This window comes from Corvus brachyrhynchos, unplaced genomic scaffold (genome assembly GCF_000691975.1).
Source record: "Corvus brachyrhynchos isolate BGI_N302 unplaced genomic scaffold, ASM69197v1 scaffold10, whole genome shotgun sequence".
NCBI lineage: Eukaryota > Metazoa > Chordata > Aves > Passeriformes > Corvidae > Corvus > Corvus brachyrhynchos.
Window position 1 is genome coordinate 5,529,766 of NW_008236180.1, and position 21,783 is coordinate 5,551,548.

The following is a 21,783-nucleotide window of genomic DNA, read 5'->3' on the forward strand; positions in this document are numbered from 1 at the left end:
CTCCTGTCCTATGCAGGAGAAAGCAGAAATCACCTGTCAGACATTGCGCAAAATGATTTATAGGAGGGGAGGACAGGAAAAGCTGGAGGCAGATTTTATCAGAGATGCTAAAAGATGTGAAATAACTGTCCCACGTGGACTTGGAAAAGAAGCCCTTGGTGTTGAGTTTCTTCAAGAGAAAGACTGGCCATGCTGTGCCCCATCACTCGGTTACTGAGCTCCTTGTAGCCCCCCTGTAGCAGATGCTGCTTCTGTGCTCAGCCCCAGCTCTGTGGTGCAATTCCACTTTTCAGCCCCGGGGCTACATGAAGCATCTCAGTGTTTATTTTTGGTGTTGTAGAATAAAAGACAAGCACTCAGAGCCAGCTGAGATCCCTGGGTGCACATTGGTAGCACAAGCATAAGGTAAGAGCAGTTGAACATGAAAATAGGGAGTCTCTCTTGGAATCATTCAGGTTGGAAAAGACCCCTAAGATCATCGAGTCCAACCATTAAATCCATATCCAATCCAGGCAGGCCAATTGCATAGATAATTTACGTGGAGCAGCCACAAGCTATTTTCCATTGTCCCTCTCCTTGCTGAATACCTCAAAATGAGGGATTTTTTTCCTTGTGAGGAAATGAAGGACGGATCCACACCCCAGGCTGGGTGCTACTACAGCTCAGCCCTGCTGCAGGAGCTGAGGTAATGCGTGGAGCCGCCAGGCTGCTACGCGCGGCCACGCGGCTGCTGTCTGGCCACGTCAGACACAAAGGGAAGGACGTCTGCTCCAACCTCAGCCAAAAAAGGGCACGTGGACATGGTTCATCTCCTGCTGCAAACAGCTCAGGCTGTGCAGGCAGGCACCGTCTTGCAGCTCACCAGGAAGGGCGGCGGAGGAGCAACCTGCACAAAGTAGCTGAGGGATCCTTCCTCTGCTCTTGCTTGAGTGTGCAGGAGATACCATCATCCAACCCCTTCTTCCTTTGGAAAACGTGTGCAGCACATCCTGCTGTTTGTGTTAATCCAAACCAAAGTCCTACGGCTATGATACATGTGATTATGGCAGTCATTTTTAATTAGGGATTGTGTCAATGTATTGACATTTTTATCGCTTTTGGGGGAAGTAGAGGATATTTTCCTGCAGGTGAACTCCTCTCTTCATGGTTGTCTATCCCTCCAGCTGCACTGCTCGCTTATTAAAAAAATGCAGTGTTATTAGGCCCATTCTCTGTGCAAGTTAATTAAGCAACTTACACAACACCAAATCCAAGAAATGCAGAATTCAAATTACCTCCATCCTATGGCAAGATTTATGACCTGATTTCAAGTGCAATATTTATCATTAACAGAAGCCCTGGCAGATTTGGGAAACAGTGTGATGAAGAGAATGCATTCAATGTCTTGCTGGGAAGTGGAGTTAGACTGGAATGGCTCAAGACACTCATTGCCTGCAGTGATCAACACCCCCCAGAAGATATTGTTCACCCAGAAAGAAAAGGGAAGGCAGATCATCACATTTATTGGTCATAGCTTTTCAAGAGTCAGTAAAAACCTACTGGAAAAGGCATGGTTAGTAGCAGGAATAGATATTTTTTATCTATCTCAAAAATACTTTCGGCTCAACAGCTTTATATAACACCAAGATCTGACTTCTGCCTGATACGTCAGGATGAATCTTCCTCCTAGATGATGGTCCTGGCGTAGATGGTGCTCACATTGTACAGTTTTTAATGTCTTTAACCATCTTTAGCTTTGTATCCTGATAGCCCCTTCAGGCTATATGTCAATGCCATCTGGGAGGAAAAGAAGAGACTTCTGCTCGCTCGCCCCTGTAACGCAGATCTCTTAACTAAAATTGTTCTTCCATCACTTGACAAACTGTCAGCACAGAACAATTATCTGCCTGTTGGCTTCCTTGTCCTTTCTTTTCTCCCCTCTCAGAAAAAAAAAAAATAAAAGAAAAACAGGTGAAGGAAAAGGATGCTCAGAAAAAATCTCCATGGACAGAATCCAGCTGATTTGATCACACCACCTAAGACACTTGAAGATATAGCAAATGCAGAAGTGAGTCCCTTCTTTGCCACCTCTTTTGCCACATCCTCTTCCTATGCTTGACTGGTGAATGCTTTTAGGTCTTTGGGACAGAGAACGTGCCTGTTTTTGTCTGTCTTAAGTCCTGCACAAATATGGATATTAGAGTATTAGTGTATTTAGGCTGATGTGTTCAACAGCTCTAGATTATGAATTGCTCCTCAAAATAACGTTTGCATTCGCCGACAAAGGTCTTTATTACAGAAGAGGGTCAAGCAAAAAGGATTATTCTTGCTAATTATTCGCTGTTATTTAATATTTGCACAAAAGGTTTGCAGGAGTGAGTCCTCAGGATTGCCTTGTTTGAGAAGCTAATAGGGTTTCCAGGAAACCAGCAGTGTCTGGTGAGCCATCAGAAGCAGCCTCTTAGAAGATATGGGAAACAATTAGATTTGATGTAGTTAAGGATGGTTGGCTAAAGGTTTCTAATGACTTAGCCAGGAGTTTTTCCTGGGGTTTTCAAAGCCAGTGGTAAGACTTCCCCTCAGAACTGTGCTTTATGGGAAATCGACTAAAGCAGATCCCATTTTCAGACCATGGATGGGTTCAGGATCTGGGCAGCTCCCAGCTGCAAAGGGCAGATATCAGCGAGCTCAGTTTGCTCCAAACCCTGCTGTTGTCTCAGGAAGGGTTTGTGAGTGAGCAGAGCTGAAACACAAATTGTTGGGAAGGAGACGTACAATTTTTTGGCCCATGCCTTACATTTGTCCCTACACATTATCAGTCTCTAGAGAGCTCTTCTGAACTCTACCTGCTGCCTTCTGCTTGGGCCTCATATTTCCTTGACTAGACCTTAATGGCTGTATTGTTATAGAAATTCCGTGCTAAGTGAACTGAATTTCTCATTCCATAAAGATATAATTAGGCAATAAAAACACAGCCAGAAATCTTCAAGCATGGGTGCCTGAAGGTGGGATCCACATTTATGCATTTAAATGCACGGCCCAACTTTTGGGATCCCTGTGTATTCATACCTTCTCTTGCTTCCAGAGAACTGGAAGCTTCCCTGCTATTCAAGGTGGCTTTGAGGGTACCACACTTCTTTAAGGAACGAATGTTTTCATTTACATTCCCTGGTTTTCTTCAAGTTGCAATGCCTCCAGCTTCCCTATTTGACATTTTTTAGCAACTTAATTATCATTACCAAGGAAGAATATTAATAATGGTGTTGTTTACATTGGATTCAGCCCTGGGGAACAAGGGAAAATAACCCAGATTGTGGGAGCAGGCGGGAGGAGCATGGTATTTTGGAAACCCAGGCCACAACCTGCTGGAAGCATCTGTTTCTACTCAACCTTTTCCTCTAGAGTCTCAACATCATTCACAGCTCAGGCTGCCAGCAATTAGGGACTTGTGCTGAGGATTCCCCTTCCCTTGTGCTTTCATCCCAAGGATGTTCAGGAATCTCAGGACTGGCAGCGACAGCACTGAGGTGGTTTGCTTGGACAGTCATTCCTGCCTCAGCAGATGCCTTTGCTTGATGCTTCTGAGATGGGAATTAGGAACTGGGATTGAGTAGTGTTCAGAAACCAGCACGGATAACTACAAAGCAATTAATCATCCAGGACAGATAAGGTGTCAAGAGGTGACTCAGAGCTACAGAACTAGTGGCCATTTGGCTCTTTTGCCAAGGGCAGAGCTGTGCTGTGAGACTTCAACTGTAAAGCAACAAGCACCCTCACTACCCACGGCATCACACTGGCTCCATGCTAATGCAGGGATTTGTTGGAGCTGCTCCTTTTCCTCTGTTTGCAGGCACAAATGTCAGCAAGTGCATTTTGCATTTGCTCGAGTCTCTTCTATCAGGCCAGGTCAAAGCCCTTTTGGGTGCATTGTTGGCTGTTTGGAACGATGCTGCAGTTGTGAAGATAAATAAATTAAAAATAATAGAATGTCTAATTTCTTTTACATATTCCCAAGAAATCAGCTGGTGGCAAGAAGGAAAACGTGTCTGATCTGATTGAAGTATATGGGGAGAAAAAACACATGTAGACTTCAGTAGGATATCGACATGGATGCTTAGGCACTGTTAAAGTACAGAAAAATGAGCCAGCAGGATTGAGTAAGCACTATTTTCCTTTTAGCTGAGGAAAGGCGCTCCTGCAGTAACATTGCTCCTCATGTCTTTGCCTTTTAAATACCCAGTGACATAAATATTAGATGCATGTTAAGGCTCAGATCCATCAAACAACTCCTTATCTTGAAGCACACGAATACTCTTGGCCCTAGTAAGAACACTTAAACGGTACCTAAAGGACCAGGATGTGAAATGAAGTAAACCTAATTTCTAGCGTGTGAAAAGAGACAAATCTCTGCACACTCTCATGCCAGGGGTTAACTTGGGCCAGGTGTTGTTAAGAAGTAAAGACATGAATAATCTCCCATCAGACTTTTGCATCCAAATGGCTCATTAAAGCGGCAATATTCATAGCTTGTGAGAGTCCTATAGATTTACGATGGCTAGGAAAGGATGACGCCCAGCTTACTTTCCCACCAATCATTATTACATGGGAAAGTGAGTGATTTTCTTTAACTCCATTAGCATAACATTAGTGCTTATAAGGACCAGACCGGGGTAGAGACTTTACAAGTCTTTTAGGTCAACAAAGTCAAACAGGAAACTCTTTTTTTAGGAGCACAGCTTTTATCTCATTGACAAAAAAATATTGTTGGCTAGTGCAGACCGTGGATACTTGCAGTTTGGGGTAGTGAGGAAGCAGTTGGTATTCCCAACTCCTTCCCAGCTCTGGTAGCCCTGTGACAGCCCATTTCTTCACTAGAGCTGTTGAAGGAGCAGCTCGGCACGTGGTACAAAACACAAGGAGGGAACTTCAGATCAAAACCTTTATTCTTCCTTGCAGCAGATGAAACGCAGAGGCACAGGGCTCCTGGGTGGGCATGAGCAAACACATATGAAAATGCAAGCACTTGCAGTGGGAATACACTGGGTTACAGCTGAGATCAATGGAGGAAGGTGATAGGGATTATCAATCTTGAGTGGTCTCCGTTAGGCAGAATTGACTGGCAACCACATAATGACTCAGGCTCAGCCCACCAGTTTAGAGCCCGAGTGATAGATCTGTAGATGCCAATCATCATGATTTCCTTATCAGCAGTGTTCACGTGGCCATTTGTCTTCTACCTGAGCCGCCCTGGTCGGGTTCAAGTGTTTCATCCTCCAAGGTGCGTCTGAGAGATCAATGCACAGCTACAGCTGGTTGAAGGGGACCAAATCCATTGAACAGTTGATTTGGTTCCATTTTACCAGCTTTAGCAAAGCATTTGGCCCCATGGGCTGTGGCAGCAGAGAAGAGAATTCCTCGGGGTCTTTTCTTTCCCAGCTGCCTGGACCTCTTCTGAGCTTGCTGCCTGATGCCGCACTGGTTCAAATGGCTTCACTTTCAGGCAGTCAGGATTTATTTAAGCTTCTTAGAGGCTACGGCTGAAGAGCGGGTCTGAATTAAAGAGGCAGGTTGAACAGCAGTGGAATAGTCTGCAGCAGTAACCATCAGCCTGAAGCATTTTAAAACCTGATATTTGGCTCTGTTTTGAGAGCCACGCTGCTACAACAGTGTGACATAAGTAAAGGCTATTGTTTTCCTCCAGATGTTTTAATTATCACCTCCTGCCTCCTTCCTTTCAGTGTTTTATCGTGTGCTGTCCTACTCCATGCCCTGTGTTTCAGTGTCTGAAGTGACATCCAACACGTAGCAGCAGAGGTGTCGCTTGCTACAACCAGCCCAGCCCACAGCCAAGGAACTTGGGCTGCAGAACTCTTCTCCCCTCAGGGCTCTCCTTGAAAAATGGGAGGGAAAAGGCTGGAACACCTGAAATATTTTTTTAGAGGTTAGCAAACTTTGTTTCCCTACTGTGAAGCCTCCTGTGTTTTCTCATCTGGCATTAAAATCAGCATGTTCAGGAGGTTTAAGACCTGCTCAGGCAATGGTTGTATTTGCCATCACCAGAAGCCAACAGGAAATTGGTGGAAAGGAAACAAAAGGGAGGAGGTAATGAAAGAAAAAAAAAGGCTTTTCTTTCTTGCAATCTCATAATCTGGCAATTTGTCCCCAAATGGGGAAAACAAGTCCCTGCTACACCACTACTGTCCAAGTCGCTCCTGTGATGGTTCACATCTCAGCACTGGGGTGTTGATATCTCCTGGAGAGCCCTGCAGCATGAACACCCCATGGCTAAAAATAACGCGGTAAATCAAATTTAAAAATCACAGCAGCTCCAATCATTTCTGCAGTGGGAGCCAATAAAGTCAGGCCTTTCCTTCTTAACCCGGAGCCACGCGCAGACATCGCACATTGCCATGTGCATAACCTATTTAAAGAATTTATATGCGTCATAAGGCAAAGGTGACTTTTCCCCCCTCTCCCTCACAGCCCACCGTGCTGCAAGACGAAACCAGGGAAAAGCACCTGTGCTTGGAACCTCTGCACGCAGAAATATTGCAAGCGGGCCAGCATTTTATCTCCCGAAGAATTACAGGCTTCGCATTGTCACGGTAAGCACTGCAGATCACTTAACTGCCCAAACCCGTTACTCTAAGCTGCCTATAAATAAATGGAGAGAGAGATGGAGAGAGAAAGGGAGAGAGAATAGCTTTTTTAAAAGAGCTCAACAATTAATTTAATCAAGTTATCTCTAGGTACCTTTTCAAGAGACAATCAAGCCAAGGAACTAAAAGGAAGCTTAGACAGTGAAGACCTGGAAGTATTAAATTCATCCTTTGGTGACTTACAGGAGACAAAGGAAAGCAATCATTTACTGGTGGTTGGGTAGAGGTGGAAGTGCCATTAGCAACTGAGGCTATACTGAGCTAAACCCTGATGGACACATGGATTTTGGGACAGAGTGCACCAAACTGCCTGAGCATCACCACCTCAAACACACTCTGCTCCCAGGTACATGTGCTCTGTCCCAGCCCTGTTGATTTGGGGTCAGTCCTTTGAAAGCAGCGCTGTGGGAGAAAGGTGTGGGGTTACACTGAGCATCTTCTGCTGGGGACCAGAGCTGTCCCCACTCCCTCCTGCTTTGCTTTCGGGGAGTGCCTTGGAACATATTTGAAATCAATGTGAGTCGGCATGGATGTTCTATAACATTTTGTTTAAATTCTCTGCAGTGAGTTATGGGTAAGGTTTTCCTTTTTAGAAAATTAGGTTTTCTCTTCTGGATGCCATTAATCAAAACTAATGATGTCTCTCTGGTGGTGAGGCTTTCCCAGCAGCTGAGAAAGAGCAGCCCACGTTATAAAGCTGGAGAGGGCTGCAACCCACAGGGATTTGTAGCATCCCAGCAGGGAGGGTCCAGGTCTCTGCCAGCCCAGGCACTGCCAGGCTGGGCTCTGGGGCTGTACCAGCCACCCAAGCAAGATGGATTACAGATGTGGTCAGAGGTCGGAGCTCTGCTGAAGCCCCTGATCTCTCCAGCGAGGCAGTGCTCATTCCCAAATGCCTGTGGGCCCCCACTCCTGTGAAACAGGATGGACAGGCTTCACCTCTGCCTGCTGAGCACTGCCAGGCTCAACAGGCAGGATCTGGCAGGAGAGTTTGCCAATCCTACATTGGGATTGGTGTTGCTCTCCCTTCCTGCCTGTGCAAGTGCAGCCGGCAACAGCACCCCAAACCAGGCCTGAAACCTCAACCACCCAACACCACCACGTTTGGGCTTGTGTCCAAAGTGAAGTCAGGTCCAATCATCTCCTCATGAAATTGGGTCTTGCATTGGAAAGGTGTGGAAGGAACAGGTGCTGGTGCCTCCCTGTCATCCTGAGCTGGGCAAAGCCTACAGGCGCTGTGGGATGGCACTGGAGAGCCATGGGCACGCTGAGTGAGAGCCAGGGGCTAGAGGTGGATCAAAGCCAAAATAACAGAACAAACACATGATGGCTTTTCCCTCTCTGGCCACCCTTGCATGGTGCCTGTGCCTGGCAGTGCTGTCCATGATTATATCCAGGAAAACGGGCAAAAGCCCCCAGGGCTGTGGCAAGTAGGATCAGTAGTACCCAACATAAGAGAATCTCCTCTATTGCAGATCTTTCCTCTTCAGCCTCAATATTCTAATAAAGACACGTTACAGACAGTACAGAAAAGCCAAAGAATTTATCAGCATTTGTCGATATTCCTAATGAAGCAGAAGATTCAACATGCAATAGAATTAGCCTACAACAAACCCTTGCATGGGGCCCATCCTTCTGAGTCCAGAAATCTCCTGCTATTCCAGTCCAATACACTTTTGAGAAATGAGCAGCCCTCCAAGCCATTATCGTTATAAGCTAAAAGGCCAAATGAGACAAAGTACTGTTGCTCTTCATCTGAATAAACAAATCATTTTTAGATCAAATGCATGAACAATTTATCATTCTAAAATCCAATCAAAAGGAAAAAACAACAATACAGAACATTGATTTCCTACAGCTTTATCTTAATGAAGTGCACATTCCCTTTGTAATTAGCTTTGGAAGGATTTTTTTTTTCCCCTTTCCCCAAGCTAATGTGTTATTTGATTTCCATCCAAACATTACTAAATTGGAGGAAATTTCCTCAAAATGAAGTGGCTTTTGATAATACAGGAAAATGTCTACTCTCTTGCATTGCTATTTTTTCCCCCAAACAGCCATACTTATACTGCAGATGATTCAACTTTATTGCATGGTGTCTTTGCAAGGATGTTTAAATCAATGCCACAGTCGCAGGGTTCTGCCCAATGTGCCATTTGTAAACCAGAAAACACAAGCTCACTGCTTTTATCCTTTTCCTTACAGACATCAAATATTAATTGAACTTATATTATTACAGGGAAAAAGTAGACTGTGTTTTATCAACATTTCTAAAATTAAAGATGTTCAACCCAAAAAGTAGACTCCAGACAAGGCTCAAGAGCCTTCTGCTTGGATTTTATTTGACTTAATTAAAAAGCATTCAGTTCCTTTGTGCACTAAAGCAGTTGCTGACATCGCAGTAGCCACTCAGTCTTTCAGACCAAAACTATTACCTGAACTTAATAAAGTGTCTATTTAATTTATACACCCTCATGAACTCACCTGTCTTCAACAAACACAACGTGCTAATTGCTAATGAGCAGCGAAGGCAGCAACTTGACAGCAAACTCACCAGCACCCTGGGATAACTTGGCTGCCCCAAAACATTATTTCCATCTCCTTTAATCTGCCTTCTCCACCATTATTGCTGTTATCCAACATCCCTGAGCCAGTGATCCCCGTGTACTGCTGGAAATGCTCTTTGCCAGGCCACCTCTCCCTTCCTCCCCTAAATCTCTCCTTTAAATCTTTTCTTCTTTAAATGGTGCTGACCAGAGGACTGTTGCTTTCACCCTGCTTCAGTGAGTACTTGCTGAAATGAAATAGCTAATTTGATCGTCTGGTTTTATTTGGGTGTATTGCCAAGGTACGCAGCAATACCTAGGACAGGGAATAAAGTTCCAAACCCTACGGTTATCACCTTATTCCTTAGTTATACAGAGCATCTAAAGTAACTTTATCTCTGTCTCAACCCAAATTTTGGTCCTAGGCCTCTTGTCAAAATAACAGTCCCGTTTCAAGCACAGACCTGCTCTGTTCTGACAATGCAGAGAATCGTTACCTGGAGGGAGCTGGCTCCATGTGGGATCAAGATGGTCCCTCCAAAGCTGTTTTTCCAAAGACTCTGAGCAGGTCTCTGGGAGCTGCACCTCCTGAAACCAGCCATGGAAATAGTTGTGGAATTGGATTTTTTTGTTTTGCTACTCATACTCTCAAAAGAGAACAAAGCCATTCCCTAATACAGTTTGTGCATTTTATGGACCTAACAATTAAACAGGTTTTAAAACATGTGCTGACTGCATAATCCCATACAGGGGAGTGCACTCAGCGTTTTTAAATAACAACTGATAGGAGATACCACTTAATAGTACAAAACACCAGCAGTCCCGTTAAAATCAATAGAAAATTAGATACTATGAAAATGCAATATGTGTCCAATTAGTTATAATTGGAGCAAATGGTGATGCAGATAAACTCCTGGAGGCAGATGGATTTGTCCAGAATGCTCCCTGCCGGCCGTGGGCATGGCGCAGGATGGGCCCTGGGGGGCTGTGCCATGCCCTGGGCAGGAGGGATGAGCCATCTCATAGAGGAATGTTAACTCTTGTCTAATTATGGAGCTGCTCCGAGCCGCCAGGACGGCTCTGGTGCACCACTGTGCCTGGTGAAAAACGATCGGCTGTCACACGGAAACCTCCCTGTTGGACTTGACAAATTATGCCAGCAAACCTGTTTAAGAACTAAAAAATCCTTGGACACGGTGACAGGCAGAGAAAGATGCTGTGTTATTTATTTATTTGCCCAGCAGAGTTTAAGAATTGTGGCTTAGTCCCGCCAATGCTCACTTTTTTCGCCCTGCCTGTCTGTTGTTATATCAGTTTAAACTCCTTCCCACCAATTATTTCTCAGGCTTCTTTCAACTTCTAAAAACTCAGCTGCACGGCAGGAACTAGGTTATGCAATTCTAACGCTTTATTTTTAACATCTTTGGTGCAACATATTGCCCTCCTCTTTGTTTCGTCTCATGACTAAAGAAAAAGAGCGAAGATCCCCTATTGCAGCAGCGTGAAGGGACATCCCCAACCAAACATCTCTCCAACCCCTTCCAGCCCTCACACTGGATGAAAACACATCACTTGCAGTACAGCAATTATTAATTTGCAGTGAATTTTTTCATATAAATACTATAAAGTAACAGTTATTTTACCAAAACTATTGGCTCAGAGCAAAGCAGCAATAACTTTCTCCAGGGTTCGTATTTTCTTATTTTAAATTAGTTATTCAAATCATTACAGACTTATGGCCACAAAGAAAAAAAAAATGCCTCATGTTTACCCAGACCTGGAACCTTTTTTGCATTACTGGACACAGTTACTTATACTGTTAAGGGAACTGTCTCTCAAGAAAGGGAAAAAAAATAGAAGTGGCAGCTTTTATTTGTTACGCTGACTCAGCCAAATGGTGGAACAAGAAACATTAAGCCCCAATCCATAACTTTTGTGGCCGCTCAAAGGATGTATTCTTCCTCGACACTGATAAAAGTTTAATATGTAGTTGCCCAGGTTTTTAATAAACTTGTCAACAAAAGAGCAAAGCAAATTGATGGGGACCTTCCCAGGAATAAATTCAGTTTCAAATAGGCCAAATGAGCGTGGAGGACAGGGAGGGGACGATGCACGGGTGACTTTTGCTGGGCTTTGCAAAAATGGCACAATAGATTTTAGCAGGTGCGTCTTATTGTCTCAAAGACAAGGCTTTAGGACAAAGCTGGCTTAATTTAAAGAAGGTAAAGTGGTGCAGCACAGCCCTGACACCGTGAGGGACAGAAGGGCCAAAGCCTGGGCATAAATACCCATCCCACCCTGCCTGCACATTCCAGTCCCCATCCCACAGCAGACCTGCTCAGGGACAAGCTGCCGTGTTGCTCCATGATTTTATCCCCAGTCTCCCACTGCGCACATTTCAGGACATCCCTTCCAGGTATCACCTGCACAGCCGCCTCCTCTGTTTGGCCAAACCTTCCCCACTCCCTGCTCCACCTTTCCCTTCAAATATTCAAGGGTGAGCTTAATTCAAGCACAGCACAGTCCTTCTCCTCTGGTCTTACAAAAGCTGTTTCACACTCCTGCAGTCCATACCTATTAGCCCCCTCACATTTAGGGACCAGTTACCCTACATCCACATGGCCATGAGCTCCAGGCACTGCCCACGTCCTGTCAGGTTGGGAGTGAAATCACAGCATGAGATTCATTACTTTCTGCTAGCTTCAATCAAGCTGGTGTCTTAAATTATTAAGACTTGGGGGTTTTTGTTAATTTGTTTACCCGAAGTAAACACAAATATTAAATCAGAGCTTCCAATAGTCTCGCTGCCAGGAAATTAACAAGCAAATTAACCCACAGCGTCCCAGAAGGGAACACCCGTCTTTTCATCTCATCAACTCCTTGTGACACTTTGCTTCCCGTGTCACCAACTCCTTCCTGACACCTTCCTTTGCTTGCACCAAACAGCTTGAAAAGCCAAAAGCCAAGTCCTGTGTCCAATGCCAGGTCACATCTCAGATTGGAAGCGCTGTCCCGGCCGTTGCGGTGAACTTTATTCTCCATTGCTCTTAGGTCACTGGATTCCTGCTCCTGTGGCTTTATCCGACTCCCCAAATGTCAGGCTTGACTTGTCTATGTAAGGTCTTTGCAGGGATGGCTCCTGTCCTTACAGCTGCTGGGTGACTTCTGCGGTTGGTGGTCACGAGTCCCACGCCTCCTGGCTGCCCAGATGCCACCTAATCCTGTCCCCCCAGAAGGGCAGCTGAGAATGAGCACTATTTATAGCAGTTGTTCCCCAGTTCCCCCAGGCTCATCAGTCTGCCCAGGGCTTTTTTAGATAGAGGCACAGGTCCCAGCACAGGCCATATCTGGGCATGGTGAGGCATTTACAGGCACAGCTCTGTGCTTCAGGAGAAAAAAAAGGAAAAGGAAAAAAAAAAGGAAAACCCTGCATCTGTTGGAGATGTCAGTCGCCTGCTTCCCTTGAGCCTCCTGAGCACCACCAGCAACTGTTCCAACTGCTAAAACCTTTGACTATCAAATCTTGCTTTAGTCAAGACATATCTGTGTCTGAAAGCCTTCCTCTTGCACACAAGGGTGTCATCCACCAGCCCTGCTCCTCCGTACAGACCGTTCTAGAAAAATACAGACTAACCCAGGGATGCACTCTGGTGCTGCTCACTCAGGGCAAACAAAAACTCCTTAACAGCATCACGGAGTGCTGCAGTGGTTGGGAGACAGCAGCCCACAGGCACACTGCTCCTCCTGTAGGTGCCCACCAAGGTGCTCAGGGCTGGGCATGTACAGCTGGTTCAGCCTGGCATAGCCCAACCTGCCCAGTGCTGGCAGAGTCACCCAGCAGTGATTGCAGCCACACTGGTGACCAGCAAGCAGCCCCACGGTGCCGGAGCACCCCACAGACCCCATTGCCCATCATCCTACTGGGATATCCCCCAGTCAGCCACGGCTCTGTGGAGTCCTGGTTGAGGTCCAGCCTCCACACCTCACACCTTGCACCTGCTCCAAGGTGTGGGGAACCCAGGTGAGTTTTTGCATGGCAACACGAGGGCAGAGGGGCACAGTCCAGGCAGGCTGTGCCATCTCCCCAAATACATGCAGGGCAGAACTGTGCAAGCCAACACCAAAGCAGGGAAGTCCTTGCAAACCCAGAACAATCTTGGCCTCAGGTCGTTGCACCAACCTGCCTTGGCCACCTCCACCTTCAGCCTCGCAGTGCAAACACAGCTTCAACAACTCCCCAGCGAGCACCTACTTTGCCTCAGAGGGAAACTGAGGCAGGCGAGCTACACAACTTGTCTGCAAGCCCAGTGAGCCAGCAGTGGAGCTCATGCTCTCTCTTGGCTCCCGTCCTTGGAACACTGGGCTGCTCTCAGCATGACCCCCTGCATCCCAGTGGGAATGCAGCTCTCAGCATCACTGCCTGCTTGGCTGAGGTCAAGAGCAACTTCAGCATCAAGCGGTGAACATTTAACCCAGCGTCTTCTCTGGGAGGCACCCGCCAGTGCGGCACTGAAATCAGCCCTGGGCTTTCAGAGAGGGATCCGAGCTGAGGAGCGAGGATATTTCTCTTGCTAGGAACACACCACCCCCTCGCCCACAGTCACTGCTAAGTGCAAGATGTGGTGAAAGTCTTTAAAAATAGATATATTCCCAAGCAATTCATGCCGCTTGCATCTGGCAGGGCAAACCTAGCATGGAAGCTCTTTCTACTGACTAAAAAGGATTTGTTAGCAGCTCAAGGCTCGTGCAACCTTGACTCTCTCCTCCTCTCTTCAGGGCCTTCTCTTGTTCTTGGCCTAAACCAGTCCTGGGAAACACAAGGGAAGCCCTGCCCAGCTAGGCTGGTGTCAAAGGCAGGGAAAGATACTGCAGTGCAGTGCTGATCTCTTCTGCAATCGGACGTGCAGACTAGCCTGAGTGCTGAGTCAGCACAATTTCTTTTTTGATTGGTTGATCTGAGTAACATATTTTCAATGTATGCTAAAGGGGCAGTAATTAATACCTTTTCCCCCTTTCCCCACTTTCCCAAACCGCTTCGAATCGAATGCACAAATCTCACCCCCAAAGTCACTCTCTGGTCCTAAATATTCTGAGGCTCTTTCATTTTTAATTTAGGGCATTAAAAAAAAGAAATTTGCAATCTAAGCGATGCTCACTTTGATCGACTTGTGCTGCTGCAGCTAAAATATCTGTCCTGCAGGTCAATCTAATCATGCTTAATAGCAGTTTATTCTTCAACGCAACATTTTTCACGTTGGGTCGACAGTTTTAAATGAGATTGCTGATGCACCCCTTTACTAATGCTTTTACCAGGGCCAGCACATCCCTTGAAATACTTGTGCAATAAAATGCTTTATTGCTCTTGATGAATGCACTATTAAACTTGAATTGCAAACATGCCCCCCCCCCTTTATTAAAAAAAAAAATTGAGGTGCTAGAATTTATGGGACCACCTGTCTTCCAACATTAAGTAATAGTAACAACTGTAATAATGGATCATCAATGTAACAAGCACACAAAAGTACAGAAAAAAGAAAAACCCGCCAGGGAAAACTGCATGGCACAAATTTGTCCCTGTGCTCTCGTGTGCACGTGCGAAATATCCATCTTATACCTGCCGGTAGTTCCGCTTACATGCGGGGAATTCATCTCCAGAACGGCTGGATTTTGTGAGGCATAGAATAGAAAAATTTAACTAATTTGGTCCACTGGATTTATGGCTTTTACAATTCTCAGAGCTCCTGTTTCCGTGCCTGGCGCTGCACAGTCCTCGGCTCGCAGGATGGATGGGTGCACCTGAGCATCCCAGCGCTGTGGGTCCAGCACGGATGCTCCTTGTATCACACCCACCACAGCACTCAAGGTCAGGAGATGCCCACCAGTTCATAAAAAGTTTAAGAGAAGTGGCTCTAATTTAGCTGTAAAATAGAGCGGGCAATGTAACGGCTGCAGTTTTCATCCAAAGAGGTGTAAAAGGGATGAAGAGCTGCCATGGAGCAGAAGAACGGTACAAAGTGGTTGGCAAAGGCCTGCAGCCATCACCTGCTTCCATTGGTGTCAACATCAAGGCTACCATGGCTCTTGGGGGGCCACATCCACCCCATTTCATTTTTAACATCGCCCAAGCCCAGGTGACGCCGTCCATGGCAAAGCCTCCCCGCCACCTCCACTGCCATGCTGCGAGACAGCGCTCAGAATTATAGCTTTGAAAATATTTACATAAAAAATAAATCTGAGCACTTAGCGACTTCCTAAAGTTAGCAATTCCATGTGATTAACAAGCGTATTAATTCAGAGAGGCGGGGGGAAGGAGATAAAAATTGCATTACAAATGCAGGTATCTGCTGTAAATCAAACCGTGAACACCTTTGCAAGAGCAACGTGCAGCGGCACGGGGGTTTTAGTGCTGAGAAGGGGAAGGAAACAGAGAGAGAGGGGAAGAAAAAAGAAAATTTAAAGAAAATAAAAAGAAAGTAGAAAAAAGATATAAAAAAGGAAACAAGAAAAAAAGAGAAAGAAAAAGGTAGAACAGGAAAGAAGGAAGGAGAAGGAAAATGAGAAGTGGGACAAAGGGTCAGCAAGGAAAGGAGGGGAATTTCATATATAAATTATATATTAGATATAATGTTATGTTATATTCAGAATGGTGGGAATTGTCCTCATTTTTCATCCAGAAACTCAAGACAGCATTCCTGATTTACAAGGGAGCGGAACTGCAGCCCTGTGTGGAACCCGTGCCTTCCTGCTAGGGCTCAGCTCATTTCCCAGCATCCACCAGTTTCAAATTTAAATCTGACCCCAAAATGGGGCTGGACATCCACAGGAATGATCCCTGTGGGGTCATGTGAGCCAAGGATTGTCCTCAGGCAGGGTGGCTGCTGGTGGGGCTGAGCCCAGCGGTTGCTGCATCCCTGCGGCCGGGTCCTGAGGGACTGCACCGCATCCAGCCAGGAATGGCCTGGCTTTCCAGGGCCCAGCACAACCAGAGCATCCCAAAAATCAAACAGGATGATGTGCAAACCAGCCATCCTCCAACGCAAAACCCACCCTTCCCAAAGCCACCTGACAAAGAAAGCAAAGGCTCCTCCTCTGCTGGGAAGGGGCTTAGCACTGCCCACGCCTCCATCAGCCATGGTATTTAATTTAAACAACAACAACAACAAAAAGGCACCTCAATAAACCCCACAAATCCTATAGGTAGGAAATCTCCCCAACAGCCCAACCTGCCCTTTCTCACTCTCTACTCACGAGCACCTGCTTACAGTTCAATGCCCCTTGGCGTACCTGGAACAAGTGATGACTGTGCTCACCATGAATAGAGACGGATAAAGACTCTCCAAAATCCAAACTCAGAGCCTCACCTGTTTCCCATGCCTGGGGGAGGATGCTGCGATGGGAAAGACTTGATTAACCTCTGCATGACATGTCCTGGCACCACTCCTACCAAATGATGCCTGAGGAGCCCGCGAGCAAGGCGAAGATGGGGTTGCAATTGCAGGGAAATGACTCAAGAGCAAAATGTGCCCTCAAGCAGCCCCACAGAGATGGAAACCAGAGTTTGGGAAACTGGGGAGCAGCTTTTTGAGGAGTTCAGCTTTGCACGTCATTGCGACATCACAGAAATATGAAGAAATTTGGGGCTGAAAGCTTTAAACCCTTGGACGTGACTCCCACCTAGGCAGAACGTTAAACTCGTATTTAAACCGAATTTCCTTTATCTTGCCACATTATTGTAGGATTCTGGAAAAATAGCCAACTATTTCACATTGGAAAATGTTACAAAGGAAAAGGCTTCCAGAATTAAAAGATCTAATTTTCTTGTTTTCCTTTGGGAAAATAAGACCTCTATATTCAAGGCACTCCTCTGGCTTTAGCTGTGATCCGCTGACTCGATGGCTCACCACGCTGACAAGGAAGGTCTCCTTCTCACCAGTTTCAAGCACAAAAAGTTTAAATGTGGGAAAGATCCAAAAAGCGGAATTTGCACACTAATTTAAAGCTAAAACACTGCACACCCGGGCCACAACTGTTGTCTCCTTTTCCTCTCTCTTCTTCTCCCCCCACCCTCCATCTCCTTTTGTTGTTCCTAGATTTAAAGACCAGCCAGCTTTGTTTGCTATCTAGCCTTATTTTTGGGGTAAAAAGGGTCGATGGGGAAGCAGGAAGAGGGAGCGATTGGCCTGCATCCCTGTTAAAACCCAGGAGCGGACAGCCAGCTTTCCTCTGGCATCGCCTTTCAAAGCCCATGCCGCAGTCAGCATATTGAATATTTAATGTCCTGATGAGCATTTCCACCTGCTGACACAGGCAAAGTGACAGAACAATACACGCGCTGGAACAAGATCATCAATTGACTCCCCAGTCAGTCTGCCGGGTCAGGCAGTTAAAAAAAATAATAATATAAAATAATCTGTCTGTCTTTCTCCCTTGCCTTGCCCGGGGTCACACATTGCTCCTCTGAGAAGGATTCCCACCTGAAATACATACTTCTTTACATTCCATAGCTTGCCAGGTTCATATGGGCATATAAAGAAGTATGTCTCTCAAGCAGGTAGTTTCAATATGCGCATTTATATGGTCACAGGAGGAAAAATAACGCTGATTTACAATTTACATCCTGAGAGTGAGTTACGGCTCAGTTCAAACCAGCAGACTTTCCTCCTGCCCAGCCCATGTGCAGACAGACACACACCCCAGCTCCCAATCCTCACCCGTAATGCTGGGCTGTACCCTCGGCAGATGATGGATTTTGGGTCCTGGGAAGGGGAACTGCATAATTCACTGGACACAAAGCAGCAGAGGTCCAGTAGCTGCCCTGGCAGGGGCTCTTTGAAACGTAAACGGCACAGGGTAAAAGCCAGCCTCCCACTCCACCTAAAAGTAGGTGTATCATTCTAAATCATAAACTTCTAGCATTTAAAAAAGAACAAAATGTGGTTTAGAGGAAAGCCTTTGCTGTATATGCATATAGGTTTCATTTCAGACAAAGCCATGTGGGAGAAAGTTAAATATGTATCAATTCCCAATTGCCTCCATCCTACAATTTGGAAACAAAAAGCCAATTTGTTTCCAGAAAGCCAAGAATCGAATGGCCAGCTACTGCTTTACAAACCACCACCGGGAAGGACTGCTCCATTCGCCAGAGTAAGAGAACTCATCAGACCCAGACACGCGATTGCTCTATCAGTAAGTAGAGATTAAAGCATAGGAAGAAGAAAGCATCTTACCTAGTGAATCCAATGATTTTTCCTCTGCTGGTCACTGGGAGCGAGACGCTACCCCACAGATAAGCAACCCTCAAAAGATAGCACATGCCTTTTGGCGAGTTCAGGGCATTAAAAATAAAAAAAATAATTAAAAATTGCTTCTAATAACTCATCCGGTTGAGCTCCACGCCAGCTAAGGGGCTTTGGGAAGACCTGCAGACATAAAAGGCAGCCAAAGCGAGGTGCTGGGAGCTCGGGCCAAAGTCTTGCCGAGTTCTTCCCGCAGCCCCCGTGGGCTGCGCGCCCTGGACGCCACCGCGCTGTGCCCCCGTGGGGCTCGGTCCCGCACGCAGCCCCCGCTCTGCCCCTCTCCCTCGCCTCCCTCGCAGCCGTGCTGAGCTTTAAAGCTCCCTGAACAATGTGGGCCGGGTGGCAGGGCTGCGCTCGCCGCCCGGGCTGAATGGGAGACTATAATGGGCAGGATTTAGGCAGGAGCGCGGCGGAGGTCACGCCGGGCGCTGCCTGCTCGCTCAGCAGGGCGGGCACGGTGCCTCCTCACCTGCGCCCGCCGCGGCCGCCGATCGATACCAATTTACAGGCAAATGTGCAATGGCTGCCTCCGTGTTAATGAATTTTACCGTTTCTCACAGTCTTCTAATGAACCCTTTAAAGAGGGTTTAAGTAAACTTAGCAAGTGGCAAACTAAGCACTTTGGAATACCTAATTGCATCGATGCTTCTCACTGCTTTTTAAAATATCACTGCCAGCTGGGGAGCAAGTATTTCCCTGCGCCCCATCGACTTCCAGCACCACTGAAAAGCAAAGGCCGCATGGAGCCCGGGTGTAAATCCTCTGTGCTCAGCCCCAACCCCCAAAATCGCTTCACACCCCTCAAGCAATACCCAGCACATGCCTGAGTCCTGGCTCTGTGCAGCTTCCCCCTCATTCCCTGAGTTTGTTGGCCCTTTTAACCATCATTATTTGTCTCATTTAAAGGCAAATTTCAACCTTTAGTTTGGATTAAGGGGAAGAGAGATGGAGCTGTGGCACTGGTGTAATGCATGACTGCAGTGAAATTAAAGCAAAGGGAGAGCTGAGGAGTGTGAGGGAAAGTCTGAGTGCTTCAGATTAAAAAAAAAACCCAAACAAACATACAAAAACAAAGTGTTGGTGGTGGGGTGTTGCACAGCCAAGCACTCCGTGGTATTGAATTTCCTTCAGACTGACAGCAGTAGGACAGCTACTGGACTTCTTGGGCTGTTAAACATCTGCACCTTTTACCCAACTTGATTTCTTCAAATGCGTTTGACATGGGCAGTCCTGAACAGTCCCCAGCTTCTGCAGACCAGCGGGACAGCAGCTGCCAGCCACCAAAAGCGAGCCCTGTGCAAGAGCTTTAAAAAAATGACCTTTTAAATCCTTACTAGAACGGAAGACAATGACACAACCACAGCAGCAGAATTGCTTTGAGGTTCTGGGTGGAATCTTATTCTTTCCAGGGTTGTGCCTTTTGGTGGAGGAGCAGACAAATGGCTGTGATGGTGTCTTTAATGTAACATCAGATGCACCCTGTGGATCCTATCCTCCGGCTACCACCAGGAGTGGAGTGATGGTGGGTGAACATCAGCCACTGTCCTCAACCCACTTGGGCTCGCTGAGCTCCTACACTTGCTCTTGGCAGAAAAACACGTGCAATAAAACTCTGGCTGTTCTGGAGAGAAAAATGGATGGAGAACTGGATCATGCAGAGGCCAAGGGGCAAATAAAAGGAGAGGCAAGAGCCTGAGGTGTTGCCTGAAGGCGAAAGGGGAAGAAGCGTGGTGAGAGGGATGGAAAGCAACATGCTGTATATTATATCCCTGCTCTGCCCCAGGCTCAAGGTGCTGCTCAGGTCCAAGTGGCAAAGTCAAACTGAAGCTGTGCAGCACAAACCTTTGGGGACTTTGAAGTCAGCCTCTGTGTAGGGCTGGGCACTGGAGAGGGAGACACCAGCAGGGCCGAGGTGGAGGCAGGGGCTGGTCCCAGCACAGCCCATGGCAGAGAGACTGGGCTCAGACCTTGGGAGCCACAGTCACAACCATCTGCTCGAGAGGAACCCAGCAATTAAACTGACAGCACAAATCACGGATTTCTGCCTATACAATTACACAGTGCACACTCCCTCCGGCACAGGCACACATATACCTGTATCCACACTCCACACAGCCTGGAGATGGGTTGTGTCTGGGTGATACATTACACCTGCTTGTATATAGCATTTATATACCTATGCATAAAGATGTGTATAAAATATCCATATGCATGCTATAAAAGGTACTTAAATCTACATGAGTGTGTGTGTGCACCACAGTATCCAGCTCACAGAACTGGTGTCTATATATTCATGTGATAGGTACCACCACTATCATATAAAATATAATGACCATAGTCAACTCTGAGTTGCAGAAGCAATAACAGTCAATTGATGCTACACTTCATGTAACCTGAATTCCAAACCCTTGCAGGGAAACCGAACTTCTCCGCCTCCCCATATTCTCTTTCTGATCGTCCACAAACCATGCGCCTGTAATTAATACTCATTTCTCGGCATTTTAACAGTTAATCACCACAGCATTGAGATCATTGCAAGTTAGGCTAAGTTTAACCACATTTCACCCTTTTGCTCTGCCTGGTATCAGCTCATAGCACTAGTTTGTTGCAAATAAATAAATAAAGCCCCAATCCCCCCAGGTGTCATTAGCCAGCCTGTGTCTGAATTAGGGATTTAAAGGCCGGTTTAACCTTGCAGAACGGTTGCATGTCAAAGTTCTAACATTTCAGTTCAGATTATTCTAGTGCACTGCTTGCTCTGCAGTTTGTTAGTGTGTTTTTTTTTTTTTTTAATGCGGAGTATGCCACGGCAGAACAAAAAAAAAAAAAAAAAAAAGAGGGGGGTGAGGTTTCCTAAGCAATCCACAGATTAAACACACATCCAGCACATCCCCACACAGACACACACACACACATACATTTGCCGGATACAGAAGCCCACATTTAAGTCCCCGGGTAAGTTGGATGGGCACTTAGTCCTGCATTGGCCAGGAAAAGTGTTTAAACCAAGCTGAGCTGGTAGCGGTTAAAGGCAAGGCAGGGAGCAGAAGAGAGGGGGGAGAAAAAAAAAAAGAAGACATACCAGTTAGGAGCTTCTGTTGCAGCAGAGGACTCACCAGAGCACTAGCTGAAAGCTGAATCAGCTTTCGAGAGTTAGGGATGCATAGAGGAGGGTCATGGAATCACAAGGTAATAATGCGCTTCATGCTGCAGCCGTCAGCCTTCTCCTTATAGCCAATCTCTAATGCAGGAAGGGAACAGAGAGCAGGCCCAGGGATGGGATTAGTCCTCACTTGGAGAGAA

The 21,783-nt window shown here is 46.4% G+C and overlaps 1 long non-coding RNA gene across 1 annotated transcript; it reads right to left on the reverse strand.

Moving 5' to 3' along the window:
- Window positions 1-1,476: 1,476 nt before the first annotated feature.
- Window positions 1,477-21,776, reverse strand: LOC108446776. Its single transcript, XR_001862075.1, has 4 exons — window positions 21,563-21,776; window positions 20,323-20,471; window positions 18,412-18,499; window positions 1,477-4,962 (listed from the first exon to the last, which is right to left on the reverse strand). It is a non-coding gene; the product is annotated as an uncharacterized LOC108446776 (long non-coding RNA).
- Between the last annotated feature and the right edge of the window lie 7 nt (window positions 21,777-21,783).